General features: G+C 44.0%; 1 protein-coding gene across 3 annotated transcripts in view; it reads right to left on the reverse strand.

Annotated features, from left to right (window-relative positions):
• Positions 1 to 17,304, reverse strand: part of GGT5 (gamma-glutamyltransferase 5) — a 216,374-nt gene extending 199,070 nt beyond the window's left edge. Inside the window, exons 1-2 of one of the 3 annotated variants that reach the window (XM_075320889.1) lie at positions 17,117 to 17,304; positions 4,448 to 4,577 (exon numbers count right to left, since the gene is read on the reverse strand). The gene's annotated coding sequence lies outside the window, so the exon portion shown is untranslated. The remainder of the gene's footprint in view (positions 1 to 4,447; positions 4,578 to 17,116) is intronic. The other 2 variants (XM_075320900.1, XM_075320883.1) reach the window with 2 other exon arrangements.
• Between the last annotated feature and the right edge of the window lie 475 nt (positions 17,305 to 17,779).

Consider the following 17,779-nt stretch of genomic DNA (forward strand, 5'->3'; position numbering starts at 1 on the left):
GAAAGATTAAAAACACAATTTAAAAAGATGGCGGCAATGGTCAAGGGTCATACAGCAAACCAAATGCAATGTCAGTCAGCCCAAATCCAAAAACACAAGCTCTGAGATTATAGAAAAGGTTTAAAACTAACCAAGTCATTCAATCCTTTAGGCTTAACAGTGTCTAATAAGGTAATCCATTTTGCTTCTTTTTGTGCGAGGGCTTTCTTGTAGTTGCCACCTCTCACTCCCAAATGAATCCTGTCTATTCCTCTAAATTTAAGGAGCCTCCAATTACAATTATGGGCCTCCCTAAAATGTTTGGGAATGTTCTTTAAGGATTCAATTTCTTCAGGTTTCGTAGCTTTACTTGCGTTCCTCACATCTCTAATATGCTCCATAATGCGGGTCCTAAATTCTCTTGAAGTCAGCCCAACATAAATTAACCCGCAGGGACATAAGGCCCAATACACTACCCCTGTTGTTCGGCAGTTGATATAATGCACTATTTTATATGTGACTGTGTTGGATGAGTTAAAAAACTCCCCTGATCGTTCAACTTGTGTACATGCACTGCAGTCACCACATGGGTAGGTACCCCATCTTTGCCTACTAGTATTGCCAAAAAGATTGTTAGGGGGAGGTATATAGTGACTCCTTACTATCAGATCTTTAATTGTTTTTTATTTTTTAGGGGTTATCGCAGGTTTTGATGTAATGATAGATGCAAGATCAGGGTCTGAAAGTAGAATGGGCCAGTATTTCTCAAAAATCTTAGTCATTTCATACCATTGCCCATGGTATGGTGTGATGTATCTCACCTTGGTGTCTTTAGCTTTTTCATTTTTCTTGAGGAGCTCGGATCGTGATGTATCTCTAGCTCTTAGATATCCATGCTGGACATAGTTGTCTCTGTACTGACGAGAATAAAAACGTCTTTTTAGGTCAACAGCCTGTTTTTCAAATAGACTATCTGTAGAGCAGATCCGTCGCGCGCGCAAAAACTTTGTTTTTGGATTTGGGCTGACTGACATTGCATTTGGTTTGCTGTATGACCCTTGACCATTGCCGCCATCTTTTTAAATTGTGTTTTTAATCTTTCTTCCTAATTTTTTATTTTTATTTTTATTATTTTTTCACCTTTTTCACCCTTTTTTTCCTTTTTTGTTGCTCATTACAGGCCTGTGACGCTGTTGTTCTGACCCTTGACATCTTATGAATGGCACTTTTCTGCTATGTCTGATGATAATATCTATTATTATTATGGAGCATGCTTATATGTGAAATTTCAATGAAGATTAAAAAGGCAGCCCTGCTCTGAATATTATACAACGTTGGAACTCTTCCTGTTATGTCTCTACTGGATTAAACAAGACAATACTCTGTTCTATTTCTTATTTATAAAGTGTGCTGCCATGTAATGATTTTTGCCCACACTTTTGCCCTCACTTAAAATGGTTATCATCAGTGCACTGTGTGTGCGCGTGTCCCCTGTTCCATTGCCTTGCCTCCTCCCTGCCTGGCGTCCAATAGGATTCCCACAGTGCGAGCATTGGCCTGATTATAATATCCATTATAAGAGGAGCATGCTGATATGTGAAATTTCAATGAAGATTAAAAAAGGCAGCCCTGTTCTGAATACTATATAACGTTGGAACTCTTCCTGTTATGTCTCTACTATATTAACCCAGTTAATATTCTGTTCTATTTCTTATTTATAAAGTGTGCTGCCATGTAATGATTTTTGCCCACACTGTTGCCCTCACTTGAAATGGTTATCATCAGTGCACTTTTTTTTTTCCCCCCTTCCCATGTCCCATTGCCTTGCCTCCTCCCTGCCTGGCGTCCAATCGGATTCCCACAGTACGAGCATGCGCAGTGGGTTTTCCGGGACGCTGGACACGGAGGTGGGCGACGCGATGGCCAGGTGACGCGCGCCGATTAAACACAGGTGTTTTATCACTATGGGTCTTTAAATAACACCAGCGCCACTTGCCCTGCACCTTGAGACGAAGCTCTTGCGAAACGCGTCAGGTGCGGGGCAGTGTGTTAAGTATCTAATGGCTACAGTTGGTATGTTACGTCTATGAGGCTTGTATATAATGTCAATTGGTTATTTCTAATATTGCTAACTACCAGGATGTCTGGAGCATGACTAATGTTCAGAATGAGACATATGATACTCTTTTGTGTGGTAGCTTAATCAGTTATGGCTTGTATACATATATCACATTATGGTGGAGAATATAATCTATGATTAAATACTGACCTATGAATAATTCTGCACCATATGTAACATTTATTTAGCTTTTATCTTAGATTCTAGGATATATACCCCCAGACGACTGCCATATTATCCCTGATTTTGGGTAATATAAGTATAGATGAAAATTACACTAAGTGGATGATATATGTGCTACTTATTGGGACATATTATTGTCTTCTGTGCCATATGAGTCTATAAAATGATAATCTTTGTGATGTAATCTTTTGACTAGATGATCCTTTTGTGCACATTATTCATATGTTGGGAATAATTACCCTATGTTCAGTGATCAATTGTATTTGAAGATCTGTGTACTGTGTCTTTTAGGACGTTTTTTCTACATTATACGCCAGTATTATATATATTTTTTTAAAAAAATTTGGGATACACTCCCGGGCAAGTAACTATCTAATACTGATGTATTGGTCCTGTATTAACAACCATTAATATTGATTGTATTTGACCAACAACATATATTACTAGCCTCTACCATTTTTTGTTACCAGCGCCATTACGAAAATAGATCTAACGCACTGTCCTGTCATATGTATGCATGGTTTTAAAATTCACTTCATGCACTGTGTGCCTTCTAATTATTTATAAACAATAAATTTATACTGCTTTTGCATAAATCTTGTATTTTAAAATAGTTGCTTCATTTTTGTCACTATCATATTCTTGCTTTGTTTACCTGATATTGGGTGATATCAGTGGAAAAATAATGGAAATATTTTTTACCCGATTTTTTTATGAACACAAAGAATTAGTATAATAATTTTTTTCCGATTCCAACCAAATACTGTCATATTGCGATCACGTTTTATTTATGGGCTAGTGACAGCAATTGAATTTACAGTGGAATTTTAATTTATTTTTTATTTTTTTAATTTTTACCTGTTATATTTATTTAGTTTTCATATTACACATCATGCCCCCCAGAGGGTCATAAAAGACCTTAAGGTGGCATTAAAGTATTAAAGAAATTAAAGCCTTTGTGCCTGGTATATTTCATCTAGTTATAGGGAAACTGCAGCTAAGGCCCCCTTCACACGCATGTGTCTCCGGTACGTGTTAGGTCCATTCCTGCACGTACCAGAGACACGGGCACACGTACTCCAATGTTAATCAATGTACTGAGTTACACTTTCGTTTTTCCATACGGAGCGTGTGTCCGTGTGCGTGATACATTTTTTGGTGCGTTAAATACGGAAGCATGTCCGTTTTTCTCACGGAACACGCACACATGCACCCATTAAACTCAATGGGTCCGTGAGCACACGTACGTGACACGGATGCATCTCCGTATGGTCCGTGTACGTTTTTTTGCAAATATGGCAATGATTGTATCATTTTGGAACAGGTACATGTGATTAGAAAAGGACCCTAGGAAATCTAATTTACCTTGAAGGACACAGTGAGGGTGACTGAATTAAACAGACCAGCAACATATTATCCCATTCATTAAATGATTTTCTCCAGCTACACGTACTAGCAAAACAGAAGGCATACGGATGGAATACGGATTACATACGTACTACAAACACGGACACGCACATCTCATACGGACATACGGATGACACACGCACACGGAGCCAGAAAACGGATGTTAAAAACGCAACACGGACATGAAATACAGAACACATAACACGTACGTGATTGGCACGCACGTGTGAAGGGGGCCTAAGATGTAGCTGCTCCTGTTCCCTTTGTATACATGGCAATAACATGAATGCTGTGTATGCATGAGGAAGCGCCATCAATGCTTCCTGTTACTGGATACACAGCGCTTCTTTAGTGCACTGTATACAGCGATCAAGAAGGCACATGACTCGCCCACCCCAGGGCCTTAGGTGACTCGGTGTCGGGCCGTACTAGTCCGTGGTAGTCAGCGGTGACGGGGCCCTATTAAGTGGCCCTGGTGGGGTCAGTTAATGTGGCGGTATTGGGGGTGATGATAGTGTTAAAGTTCATATAAGATTCGTGACGCCACCTGTGGTAATTTGCAGCTATAGAGCCGCAGCTGCTGGGAGGGACCTCCGGGGCTGATGTTATGACAGCTAAGGTGTTTCTTGCTCTCCACAGGTAGAGCGGGCACCCCGGGGCAACCTTTGGTGCTTGGTGAAGTCTATGGTGTTTGTGGGCGAGGTGCAGGGCCGACAGGGCAGTGGAAAGGAACAGACACAGACAGTAATTTCCTTTTACCTTCTCCTTTACTTGTCCAACCAGTGAAGTCCAGGGAGCCTGTTACAGGTGGTAATGGCGATCCGGTGGCCTGGAAGCAGTCGGGGGTCTCACACTGGCCAGGTGAGTAATGAGGCCTGCTCCCTACGCTCTGTTGGGGTAAACGAGGTAACACTGTTTCAATATACTGAGACCCGTTCTGCTGCTCTCTGAGGTGATTTGTTACCTCTCCCGTATGGCGGGCTGCGTGGACTGTCAAGGGTGCCGTTCTTTCTGTCTGGGCTCCCAGCCCTGGCTTTGCAGCTGGACGTCCGGGTGCGGGGTGGACAGAGACCTGCAGTCCTCTTGTCCTCCGGATGCGACCACCGGTACTCGAGTACTCGAGTGGCCCTGAACTCCAATATTCAATTTCTTTAGCTATGACGTTGGAGGGGGCTGGCTGCACTTCACTCCCAATGTTCTCCTCCTTTTTGCCTCTCTGTGGATGTGTTTTCCTGGGCCGAGCAATCTGGCTCAGCTCCCAGCTCACACACCACACTACTCGAGTCCTTGTCTCTCTGAACTCTCCTTATAGACTGACTAACTCCTCCCCCAGGTCAGGGCTTAAGGAAGGCTCCCTGGAACTCCAGGTTTAGAGCTCCCTCTGCTGGACTGGGAGAGAAACTGTCTTGAATGATGGTACTTACTGGCCAATGGATTTCCCCAGCTACCTCCAGGCTCAGCATTAACCCTTTTGAGGAGGGCAACACTGTTGTGGCAACCAGACCGTTGGGGCTCCACAACACATGGTAATAAACGGTGTCTGCCTTCTCTATGGAGACCCTGACTGTGTCTGACAAATTGATCCCTGTTCCCACAGCTAAGAAAGCCATGGAACCCATAGGATGTAAGGGTGACATGACAGTCTGGAGGGTAGGGAGATGATGGGATTAAATGGTGATATTATTGTAGGCAGGTGGAAGAAGTTGATGATTGGTTAGGGAGGGGAGTATGGTAGGAGGAAAAGGAGGAGCTGCATGGGTATATAGGAGGAGGTGGGGGTCAGTTACCTTCTCTTGTACTTCCTGGACGACAGCTTCCCACCCACCCTCCCTTCTGATTGGTACTGTTATTGTTGTTGGGTTTTTTATGCATGTATAATTCTTAAATTTTAAAGGAGCTATTGTACAAAAAAAAAAGTGAATCTTGCTTTGTGGGTTATGTTGTTATATTGTCATTTTGGGATTTTGTCAGTGGGTGAACAAAATGGGAGATCACGTGGGAGTATCTGTGTATGTATATGTTATATATGTGTACGATCAACACTAATAATGGGGTTTATCCCCCCTCCTCTTTTTTGTCACAGCAGCGGGGGTAGGTCTGATCCAGAGGAGCTCTAAGGCTATGTGCCCATGGGGACAGTGTCCTGCCGATATATCCGCAGGACATTCCGCAGGAGCTCCCAGGAAACCGCACCACAACTTTTTTCTGTTTCCATGCTGCGGAATGTCCTGCGGATATGGTGTGGGCATTCTGCATTGAGGATACAGTACCATGGCTTTGGCACTGCATCCTCAATGCAGAACAAGTGCTGCAGCGATCGGGGCGTTCATATTACTTACCTCTATCATGCAGCACCTCGCTTTCCAGTGGCCGTGTCACTTTGTCATCGTCTGCTGCACTGTGCAGGAGAAAGGTGGGCGGGCCTGAACTAGCTCTGGCTGTCACATGACCGGAGCTCGTGCAGGCCTCGCCCACCTCTTCCTTCCTGTACCTGGATCCACCGCGCTGCTGTACACCGGACGGAGAAAGTGACTCGGGTGTCTGCTATCAAGGCAGGTAAGTATATGGGACCCTGCGGAGAAATCCGCAAGAATAATTGACATGCTGCTGATTTTTCCGCAGGGAAATCCGCATTATTTCCGCTGTGGAAAAATCCGCAGCGTGGGCACCTCAGTTCCCAAATGCCATAGAAATGGCTGGGGAGTAGCTGTGCTGCAGATTTTTAAAAAATCCGCGGAATTTCCGAGAAAAATCCGCGGCAAAATCCGCGCATTTTCCGCAGCGTGGGCACATAGCCTAATGGTTACTGGTGGTTGGATGGTGTGCCACTGGGTAAGTTCAGTGATTGTGGTTACTCGTAGCTTGCAGGGACAAGGTCTCTGCAGGGTGGAAGATTGCTCTTTTGGTGTTCAATGCCTCTTAGATGTGTCAGTGTTGTGGCCAAAGGTTTAGGTTACAGTGTTGGTGGTTGCCGAGAGTCACAGGTTGGGTATAGTGACTCTGGTGACAGGTAATGGTGAGCAGGCTTGGAGCTATGCATGGTATGGAGGGTTTGGTCCGTGGGTGATCAATACCTCTTATATCTGGGCTGCGGCTGGGGGATATTGTTAGTTTAAAGTCGGTAATTGGCGTTACGGTTTTGAGTCTCATTTATTGTTAGGCTCTTGGGTTTTAATCCGTAGGTGATTAATGCCTCTTATCTCTGGGTCGGTGTGTTGCGGCCGGGGATCGTGTTTATGGTGGTGGAATATGGCTCTGGACTGGACCTATAGCAGGGTGGATCTGGTTCAGATGCTGTTTAACGAACAAGGTTATTTGATTGGAGAGTACCATGTAGGATATGGTGGCTCCAGTTACAGGGATCTTGCATGCATGGGGTTCTGCAAGGTGGGGGTATTGGTCCGTAGGTGATTAATGCCTCTTATCTCTGGGTCGGTGTGTTGCGGCCAGGGATCGTGTGTATGGTGGTAGACTATGGTTTATAGACTGGACCTACAGCAGGGTGGGTCTGGTTCAGAAACAGTTTAACGAACAATGTTATTTGATTGGAGAGTCACTTGTAGGTTATGGTGGCTCTGGTTACAGGGGATCTTGCAGGCATGGGGTCCTGCAAGGTTGGGGTATTGATCCGTAGGTGATTAATTCCTCGTATCTCTGGGTCGGTGTGTTGCGGCCAGGGATTGTGTTCCGATGGGGGTGTATGGCTTCTGGACCGGACTTTTGGCGGGGTTAGGTCTGGTCCAGAGGCGGTTTAAAGGATAATGTTATTTGATTGGAGAGTCACTGGTAGGATATAGTGGCTCCGGTTACAGGGATCTTGCAGGCATGGGGTCCTGCAAGGTTGGGGTATTGATCCGTAGGTGATTAATACCTCATTTCCGGCCCGGTGTGTGTGTCGCGGCCAGGGATCATGTTTTAGTGGTGGAAGGTGGTTTCTGGACCGGGCCTACCCAGTATTGTACTACATACTGTATTATTATGGTATTACCTATTGTTAAATGTTGGGGACGCCCGTTAGATGGCGCCCCCTTGTGTTCGTGTGTAAACAATATGCAATAAAGGGCTGCTGTGGCCGATTTTAACCAATTCATAAGCAGTGTCCGTGTATTATTTATACAGGGTAGGGGTAATTAGGAGTAATACAGGAATCAACGACCGGACAAATCCCTCCTGGAACTGTCAAGCAATCATGAGTAGCTGCGATACTATATTTACAACCTCACTGCAGTGTAGGAATGGGACCTGCTGTATGTCTAAAGTCAGAGGATGGTTCTGAAGTAGTTAATAGAAGGAAAATTGCAAAGTTGCTTGTTTTCATGGTTGAGAAGGGAGCTGGGGTTTGGGCTTTTTTAATTGCTTCATTTGTTTTTTTTTGAGGGGGTATTTGAGTTTGTTGTTAAATTCATTCCGTTTATAAAGTTTAAAATTCAATTAAAAATGAAAAAAATATGGTATAAAAGGCCAAAAATATTATTTGCTAATTCATAGAATCATAGAATGGTAGAGTTGGAAGGGACCTCAAGGGCCATCGGGTCCAACCCCCTTTCTTTCTTAAATCATCCCAGCTATAACTTTACCCAGTTTCCGATTTTATCAGTTTTGGAGAGACTGTAATTTGTAATATTTGCCCTATAACGGCACACATTAATATTCACAAATAAATCTTCTCTGGAATGTCATGCTCAGACCACATGGCGCTGTAGGCATGCAGCCTCGCAAAGCACTATGACCTCCTCACAGGTGGCACACTGCACTTCCATCACCAAGCTGCTTGTGCCCGACTGACAAAAGCACAGGACAAGCCTGTGTTGTTCTGTTCATTATAAGAATAGAAATAGGATTTTTTATGGGGGGGGGGGGGGGTTGGGGGGACTGTGGTGCCACTACATTTGGTTGTTATTCCTTTGAAGGGCACAAAAGGAGACAATTCTCTATTATAACGTGGAATACAAAAAAGGTAACTATTACTGTTTGAGGTCAGTTATTGTATTGGAGTTCTGTGTTGGGCACAAAGGGTGCACAACTAGTTTCTTGGACACAAATTATACGCTATGAATTAATGAGGTGCAAAGGCGGCACTCTTTGGCCCCCAATTCATATACTATCCATTGCTAGTTTACCAATATGTCTGTAAAAAATGTGTTTTTTGGTGAATGATTTAGTAGTTTAGAAAAACAAAGAGATAGGCAATTCTAACTATCATTTAATACAGTAATTATGACCCTTGAAGCGCACAAAACAGCATAGAAAATCCAATCTTCTTTAAAGGAACCAGACAGCACATTTCTACATATATAGGGTGTGGTATGCTGCATGGGTGCATGTCCTGAACACTAATGCCTCAGATGATACAGTAAAGGGGAACTTCACTTCCCACAATCACTGATCCACTCACCTATGGCAATAAGCTGACAATGATCTAAGCTCACCCCAAAAGGCGATTCCAACATCTACACATCACTTTTTGCTGCCCTCACTCGATGTTTTGTTAGACACAAACTAACACAAACCCAGCGTAGTGATGTCATCACGAAGTGTTTGGACTCTGATGTTTTATTTGTAGAAATGCTGTGTTAGGCTATGTGTGCACAGTGCGTTTTTCGCTGCATTTTTTGCGCGTTGTTCGGGTGCGTTTTAGGGCTCATAAGTGCATGACTTTGCTTCCCCAGCACAGTCTATGAGTTTGTACGTTTTTCCCCCTTGCAATGTATTGGAAAAACGCAGAAAAACACAGAGATAAAAAAACGCAGCAAAACGCAGCCAACAACGCACCAAAACTCGTTTTTACCGGTGCGTTTTTTGTGCATTTTTGCCGCGGGTGCGTTTTTATGCTTTTTTGTGCGTTTTTAGCGGCCAAAAACGCACAAGCGCAGCGTAAAAAAACACAGTGTGCACACATAGCTTTACTATGAGTGCATTCACAGAAAACACATCATGGCAGTGACAGGCGTCATCAGCTGACCCTGCACTGCAATGCCAACGCATTGGCGCCCCGTGATCATGTCAAGGAGCCACCAATGACAGCAGGGAATGTGCGATCCCCGCCGAAGCGCATTAGATCAAGCTGTCAGTGAGCCACACATGTCTGCTATAGTTCAAGTTCTCTTCCTCTCTGAAGAAGCAAGTTGCATATTTAATTTCCCAGAGGAGCATTGCTTGACTCATAAGCAGGGCCGGCTCCAGGTTTTTGTGGGCCCTGGGCGGAAGAGTCCCGGTGGGCCCCATCCACACATAGACACACACATACGTACACATACATATACATATTTAAAGACAAACTCACAAAAATACGTATAGAACTGACATATCTATACAGTCATATACACTGACATACATAGATACACATCATACATGCATACAGACACACACAACACAACTCTGCTAGATACATACATACAGACACACACAGCTCTGCTGGATACATACACACATAGCTCTGCTACATACATACACACATAGCTCTGCTACATACATACACAGCTCTGCTGGATACATACACACATAGCTCTGCTACATACACTCATAGCTCTGCTACATACACACACAGCTCTGCTGGATACATACACACATAGCTCTGCTACATACATAGCTCTGCTACATACATACATGAATCTGCTACATACATACACACATAGCTCTGCTACATACATACACACATAGCTCTGCTACATACATACACACATAGCTCTGCTGCATACATACACACATAGCTCTGCTACATACATAGCTCTGCTACATACATACATACACATAGCTCTGCTACATACATACATGAATCTGCTACATACATACACACATAGCTCTGCTACATACATACACACATAGCTCTGCTACATACATACACACATAGCTCTGCTGCATACATACACACATAGCTCTGCTACATACATAGCTCTGCTACATACATACATACACATAGCTCTGCTACATACATACATGAATCTGCTACATACATACACACATAGCTCTGCTACATACATACACACATAGCTCTGCTACATACATACACACATAGCTCTGCTACATACATACACACATAGCTCTGCTACATACATACATAGCTCTGCTACATACATAGCTCTGCTACATACATAGCTCTGCTACATACATACATGAATCTGCTACATACATACACACATAGCTCTGCTACATACATAGACATAGCTCTGCTGCATACATACACACATAGCTCTGCTACATACATACACACATAGCTCTGCTGCATACATACACACATAGCTCTGCTACATACATACACACATAGCTCTGCTACATACATACACACATAGCTCTGCTACATACATAGCTCTGCTACATACATACATGAATCTGCTACATACATACATACACACATAGCTCTGCTACATACATACATGAATCTGCTACATACATACACACATAGCTCTGCTACATACATACATGAATCTGCTACATACATACACATATAGCTCTGCTACATACATACATAGCTCTGCTACATACATACACACATAGCTCTGCTACATACATACAGACACACACGTAGCTCTGTGGGGCCCACACACACAGCTCCAGGGGCCAGCACATACAGCACCGGGGGGCAGGGCATACACCTAAGGGGGGAGAAGCCCATACAGCTCCCCAGGGCCTATAAATCGGGGGCGGGGAGGGCACATACCTCTCAGGTCACGGTGGAGAGGGGGCCCACACAGCGCCGGAGAGGGGGCCCACACAGCGCCGGAGAGGGGGCCCACACAGCGCCGGAGAGGGGGCCCACACAGCGCCGGAGAGGGGGCCCACACAGCGCCGGAGAGGGGGCCCACACAGCGCCGGAGAGGGGGCCCACACAGCGCCGGAGAGAAGAGCTGTGCTGGGGGTCGCTGGCTGGCACTGCAACTCCTTCATCTGTGGGACTGAGCAGGCCGGTCGGTAGCTCCGCCCACAGATGAAGTTCAAACCAGGAAGTCTGCGCGCCTTAAAGGGACGGCGCTGCAGATTCCTGCCGAGGACTGCGGAACTCGGCCCGGGGGCAGCAGAACTAAGGCGAGGGGGCCCCGGCCAAGGGGCACCAGAACTGACGAGGCCGAGTGGGCCCCCCCGGCTCTCCAGGGCCCCGGCATTTGCCCAGGTATGCCGCGTGCTGACGCCGGCCCTGCTCATAAGCCTCCTCAGATAGACATTCCAGGCATGTCATTCTCGGAAAAGGTTTTGGTACCGTGTTAGTCAGTAGAAAAATTATTATCTCCACAAGGAGAAACGTTACCTCTTAGATGCCAGTTATAAGCCTCTCATATAGCCAAATTAGATATACTTTGCACAGATGAGGCATAATACCCTGAAACACTGTGCCTGTAAATTCAAATCATCATTTGGCTTTTATCCCACAACATAAGATAAGGCTCATTAAAGGTTTGATATTGACTTTTAGGATTGCTACTTACAATAGGTGACACTAGAGTTCAAGTCGTCTTCTGCTCTAAAGAGGCAATTTGCGTCTTTAATTTTCCCAGAGGAGCATTGCATGGCTAATAAGCTGCACAGAAGCATACTAGTCATGTCACTCTCCACAATGAGAAATGATACCCCATAGATATCAGAAGCTATCGCAGTAGCCTGTGTTCATGCACAATCAACGATCTGGAATTTTATATCTATGTGGATTACTACATGATACTTTATGGATTTATCCTTTGTTGAAACAATGGATAAAATACTTGGTTACGATGTACCTTATTGCTTTATAAATTAAAAGTGGGAAAAACGTTCAGCAAAGAAAAAATTAACCCGATGTGTGCTGTAACTAGGAGAGCAGGGAGCCAGCGCTCAGTGTGCGCTGCTCCCTGCTCTCTGCACATGTAGCTGCGTGCGCTGGTAACCAAGGTAAATATCGGGTTGGTTACCCGATATTTACCTTAGTTACCAAGCGCAGCATCTTCCACGCGGCGCTGGGGGCTGGTCACTGGTTGCTGGTGAGCTCACCAGCAACTCGTGTTGCGACGCTCCAGCGATCCCTGCCAGGTCAGGTTGCTGGTGGGATCGCTGGAGCGTCGCAGTGTGACATCTCACCAGCAACCTCCTAGCAACTTACCAGCGATCCCTATCGTTGTTGGGATCGCTGGTAAGTTGCTTAGTGTGACTGGACCTTTAGTCACAGGTACGGGAATGTAAAGCATCAGGTAGGTGCTGTTTCAAATAGTTCTGCTTTTAAATGTGTGAGGCCGCATGGCATCCTTCAGATAAAATAAAATATTAGTGTAGGACTGCCCCTTGACGTGGCGGGGTAGCTCAAAATATTGCAATGTTTTGCCAAAAATCTCCATTATTAATAAGTACAGTTTAGAAATTGTGCTGGCTCCCTCATTCTGATACTTCTATAAAATGCTTTGGCACTTCACATTTTTGCGCAATTTACAGCATAATTTAGTCAACTTTTGTTTTAAAAATGTACCAATTGCTGAATAACTGCATATTACCAACAAGTAGGGATGTATTATCCCATGTTCTAGGCTTCCACATATTTCAGTTTCTCCCTGGAATGGTACATAGACCTATTTATTGACTATTTATAGTTCACAGCGCTTTACAGACTTCATCCATCTCTGTCCCCGCAAAGCTCACATTCTAAGTTACCTGTCAGTCAGTAAAGGCCCCGTCACACTAAGCAACATCGCTAGCAACATCGCTGCTAACGAACAACTTTTGTGACGTAGCAGCGATGATGCTAGTGATGTCGCTGTGTTTGACATCCAGCAACAACCTGGCCCCTGCTGTGAGGTCGTTGGTTGTTGCTGAATGTCCTGGGCCATTTTTTAGTTGTTGCTGTCCCGCTGTAAAGCACACATCGCTGTGTGTGATAGCGAGACAGCAACAACTAAATGTGCAGGCAGCAGGAGCCGGCTTCTGCGGAGGCTAGTAACCACAGTAAACATCGGGTAACCAAGAAGCCCTGTCCTTGGTTACCCGATATTTACCTTTGTTACCAGCCTCGCCGCTCTCCCTGTCAGTGCCGGCTCCTGCTCTGTGCACATGTAGCTGCAGGACACATCGGGTTAATTAACCCGATGTGTGCTGTAGCTAGGAGAGCAGGGAGCCAGCGCTAAGCATTGTGCGCTGCTCCCTGCTCTGTGCACATTTAGCTGCAGCACACAACGGGTAATTAACGCGATGTGTACTGTAACTAGGAGAGCAGGTAGCCAGCGCTCAGTGTGCGCTGCTCCCTGCTCTCTGCACGTGTAGCTGCGTGCGCTGGTAACCAAGGTAAATATCGGGTTGGTTACCCGATATTTACCTTAGTTACCAAGCGCAGCATCTTCCACGCGGCTCTGGGGGCTGGTCACTGGTTGCTGGTGAGCTCACCAGCAACTCGTGTAGCGACGCTCCAGCGATCCCTGCCAGGTCAGGTTGCTGGTGGGATCGCTGGAGCGTCGCAGTGTGACATCTCACCAGCAACCTCCTAGCAACTTACCAGCGATCCCGATCGTTGTTGGGATCGCTGGTAAGTTGTTTAGTGTGACTGGACCTTAAGTCTTTGGAGTGTGAAAGGAAATCGGAGTATCCACAGGAAACCTACGCAAAGAATGGTAACTCCTTACAGATGTTGTCTTGGGAGGGAATTGAACACAGGATCCTAGTGCTGCGAAGCAACAGTGCTGACTCCTGAGACGCTCTGCTATCCATATTCTACACAACCTTAGGCCTCCTTCACATGTCCGTGTTTACGGTACGTGTAACATCTATTTTTTCTATGGATGTCACATGTAAACATTATAACCTATGACACTACACACATATCCATGTTTTCACAGAACAATATGGAGATTTGACTTTTTCCAGCAGCAAGTATGACAATGGTCGATAAAAGTCTATGGGTCTGTGAAAAATGTACAGCACACAGATGTTGAACATGGAACATACAGAAGTAGCTTTATATATCTTTACTTATTTAGCCATACTGGAAAAACATGGATAGCACACAGATGATACCGACACGGTGGCTCAGTGGTTAGCACTGCAGTCTTGCAGCGCTGGGGTCCTGGGTTCAAATCCCACCAAGGACACCATCTGCAAGGAGTTTGTATGTTCTCCCCATGTTTACGTGGGTTTCCTCCCACACTCCAAAGACATACAGATAGGGACTCTAGATTGTGAGCCCTAATTGGGACAGTATTACCAATGTATGTAAAGCGCTATGGAATTAATAGCGCTATATAAAATTAATAAAAAATAAAAAATTAAATTAACTACTGGTTTTTCATATATGTATTTTATACGCATGTGTGAAGGGGGCTTTATAGGTAGAACTGTTTTGGCTGGTCCCATTGGCCCATGGGAACTTTTGCGCATATGTTATCAATGTCACTAATAGGATAGGTGCACATGATCATTTTGTCCAGATCTGAAAAAAAATGATTTGATTATGCTGATCAGATTCTGATCATAGTTTGATCAGAGTGGGATCAGTTTTTCTCAGAGCGAAACACGCCTCTTGAGGAAGATGTTGAAACATATGTCAAGGCGGGGGGTTCTCCACTGATTACGGCACTCAGACAAGTGAGAACATGTTATGATGTGGCTATACTTATGCACTGACACATATGTTTGTTTAAGAGAAAAATAGAGACAGGCTTTTCATACCGCGCCAATGACCACTGATGAAAGTTGTAAGATTAATGTCACTTTATTCCAGGTCTACGCATTTCAGGAGTCTCTGCTCCCTTCCTCAGGACAAACAGGCACAAGGAACATCAAATTGTTTGTAGTATCAGTTTTTCTCTGGATGAGAGACGGTTGTTGAAATAATCCATTTTTAAAGAGAGGACCCTCTGCTGCTGGTTCCACAGAAAAGAGAAGCTGGTCACGCCAGATCCAATAAGGCTCAGCGAATAAGAGAACTTTGTGGAGCCATGTGGAGTATCCCTGCATTCTGGCAAACTTTGGCCTAATGTGACATTAGGCCAAAGTTTGCCAGAGTGCAAGGACACATTAGGCCAAAGTTTGCCAGAGTGCAGGGACGCTCCACATGGCTGCACAAAGTTTTCTTATTCTATGAGCCTAATTGGATCTGGCGTGACCAGCTTCTCTTTTCTGTGGAACCAGCAGCAGAGGGTCCTCTCTTTAAAGATGGATTATTTCAACAACCGGCTCTCATCCAGAGAAAAACTGATACTACAATCAATTTGATGTTCCTTGTGCCTGTTTGTCCTGAGGAAGGGAGCAGAGACTCCTGAAACGCGTAGACCTGGAATAAAGTGACATTAATCTTACAACTTTCATCAGTGGTCATTGGCGCGGTATGAAAAGCCCGTCTCTAATTTTCTCTGTTATCTGCCTGTGGGGTGCTGCTGCCGTGACCTGGATTCCATGCACTTATAGGAGTTGTGACTTTCACAACTCCAGTTGGTGAGTAATTCTGCTTGCATTTAACCCCGTATATATTGGGGTAAGACCCTATTTGCACTTTTTCTCCACAGTTCTCTTATACATATGTTTGTTTGAAACATAAGGACTTTGTGCATGTTGTATTTGCCTAACTATAATCCACCGTGACTTCACTGTATACGTCACACAAGCAGCTAAATGCACTTCTCCCCTATAATGGCACAGTAACTTACCTGCAATGAGGTTTTTTACATGTTCAAGAAGCATTTTTCTTGGATTTGCAGTTCTCCAGAAAAAGTTGCACAGGTTTTTATCTTCAGCCACATGAACTTTAACATAGTTTGTAGGAAGCACTTATGTAAGGAAGATAAGTTCTATGTAGCCTTAGAATAATTTTATTAATTTATATATCTTTATTTAATTCTATAAATGCGTTTTTTCAATATTTAATGTAATTAATTAATGGTGATTATATTCTTTGAACTCTGTGCAGATATTTTCTATTCTTGTGTGGCGTAATCTATCCTTATTGTTAGCAGTCCTTTGATAAACTAAAATGCTTTTATGTAAAGTTTATTTTTAATTGTTTGTAATAAAATATTTTTAAAGGCATAATTAAAAAGGAGTTTGACAATATGAAACTTTCTGGTTTTGTGCCTACGCTTGCACCCAAATCATTATTCCATTTGTGCCTTTTTAAATCTTTAATTTAATATGTGCTTTTTTGCATTCCTATTTTTTTCAGCTTTATTGTCTCTTTCATTAACAATGTTGTTTCATACATTTTATGCAAATTTACAAAAATAGCTAAGGAATTTCCATTGTTAATATTTTGAAAATGACTTTTGCTCAAAAAGTTGCAAAAAATGGCTAATGACAGGAGAGAAGCCCTGTTCTGACTATGCACCAACTTCATGAACGCATGTGCCAGTTTGATGAATTTGGTGCAATAAGCATCAGCGAGTAACTCAAGGCAGCATAGAACAGCCAATATGTTGATAATTGAGGAGTGCCTGTATGGGCCCCAGAATGATGATCACACGCACCACTCCGCCCTCTCCCCTAACTCACCTTACTTCTGCTCTCTGGAGATGGAGCTCTGAGGTGTGGAGCTTTAATGGCTTCAGCGGCAGCTCCTTGGGTGGCAGCTTCTTGGAGATTTAAAGAGAAGTCATTCATGTCCTGGCTTCTCTCTATCTGGAGTAGTATTTGTCTAACTAGGCGTATTGAAGAATAAGGCATGGTGTGCAGCTTCCTGGAATTCAGGCTTCCCACATCTTTCATTGGAGCAGCTAATATAATGTCTCTGGGTTTGGCCCTACGCAAGTCTAAGTGATTGTCAGTAATAGCAAGCACTAAATCGATTAGAGTAATGTCAGAAAGGCAATTTTTCTCTTAGCCTCTCCATTACCCTTTTAACAAAATGAAAAATCATTATTAATTATTGGGCTGCAGTGATCACTTACATTACTTAGGCGACTTCTAGAAGCTGCTGTGATTGTATGATGTCTACATTATTCATCCCGTCTATTTAAACCTACTCTCATAAACAACACTGCTATTTGTTTTGAGGCTGGCTGCTCTTCAATCATCATTATTACTGACCACAGTTTATTTAAGCAGTACCTGAAAGGTCTCTAAAAGCTATTTAACTGCACATATGAGGTTATGTGGCGCCCCTGACCTGGTCAGGCACCACTGAGTACTGCACCCATGCTGGGGACAGTACAACAC

This window comes from Anomaloglossus baeobatrachus, chromosome 1 (genome assembly GCF_048569485.1).
Source record: "Anomaloglossus baeobatrachus isolate aAnoBae1 chromosome 1, aAnoBae1.hap1, whole genome shotgun sequence".
NCBI lineage: Eukaryota > Metazoa > Chordata > Amphibia > Anura > Aromobatidae > Anomaloglossus > Anomaloglossus baeobatrachus.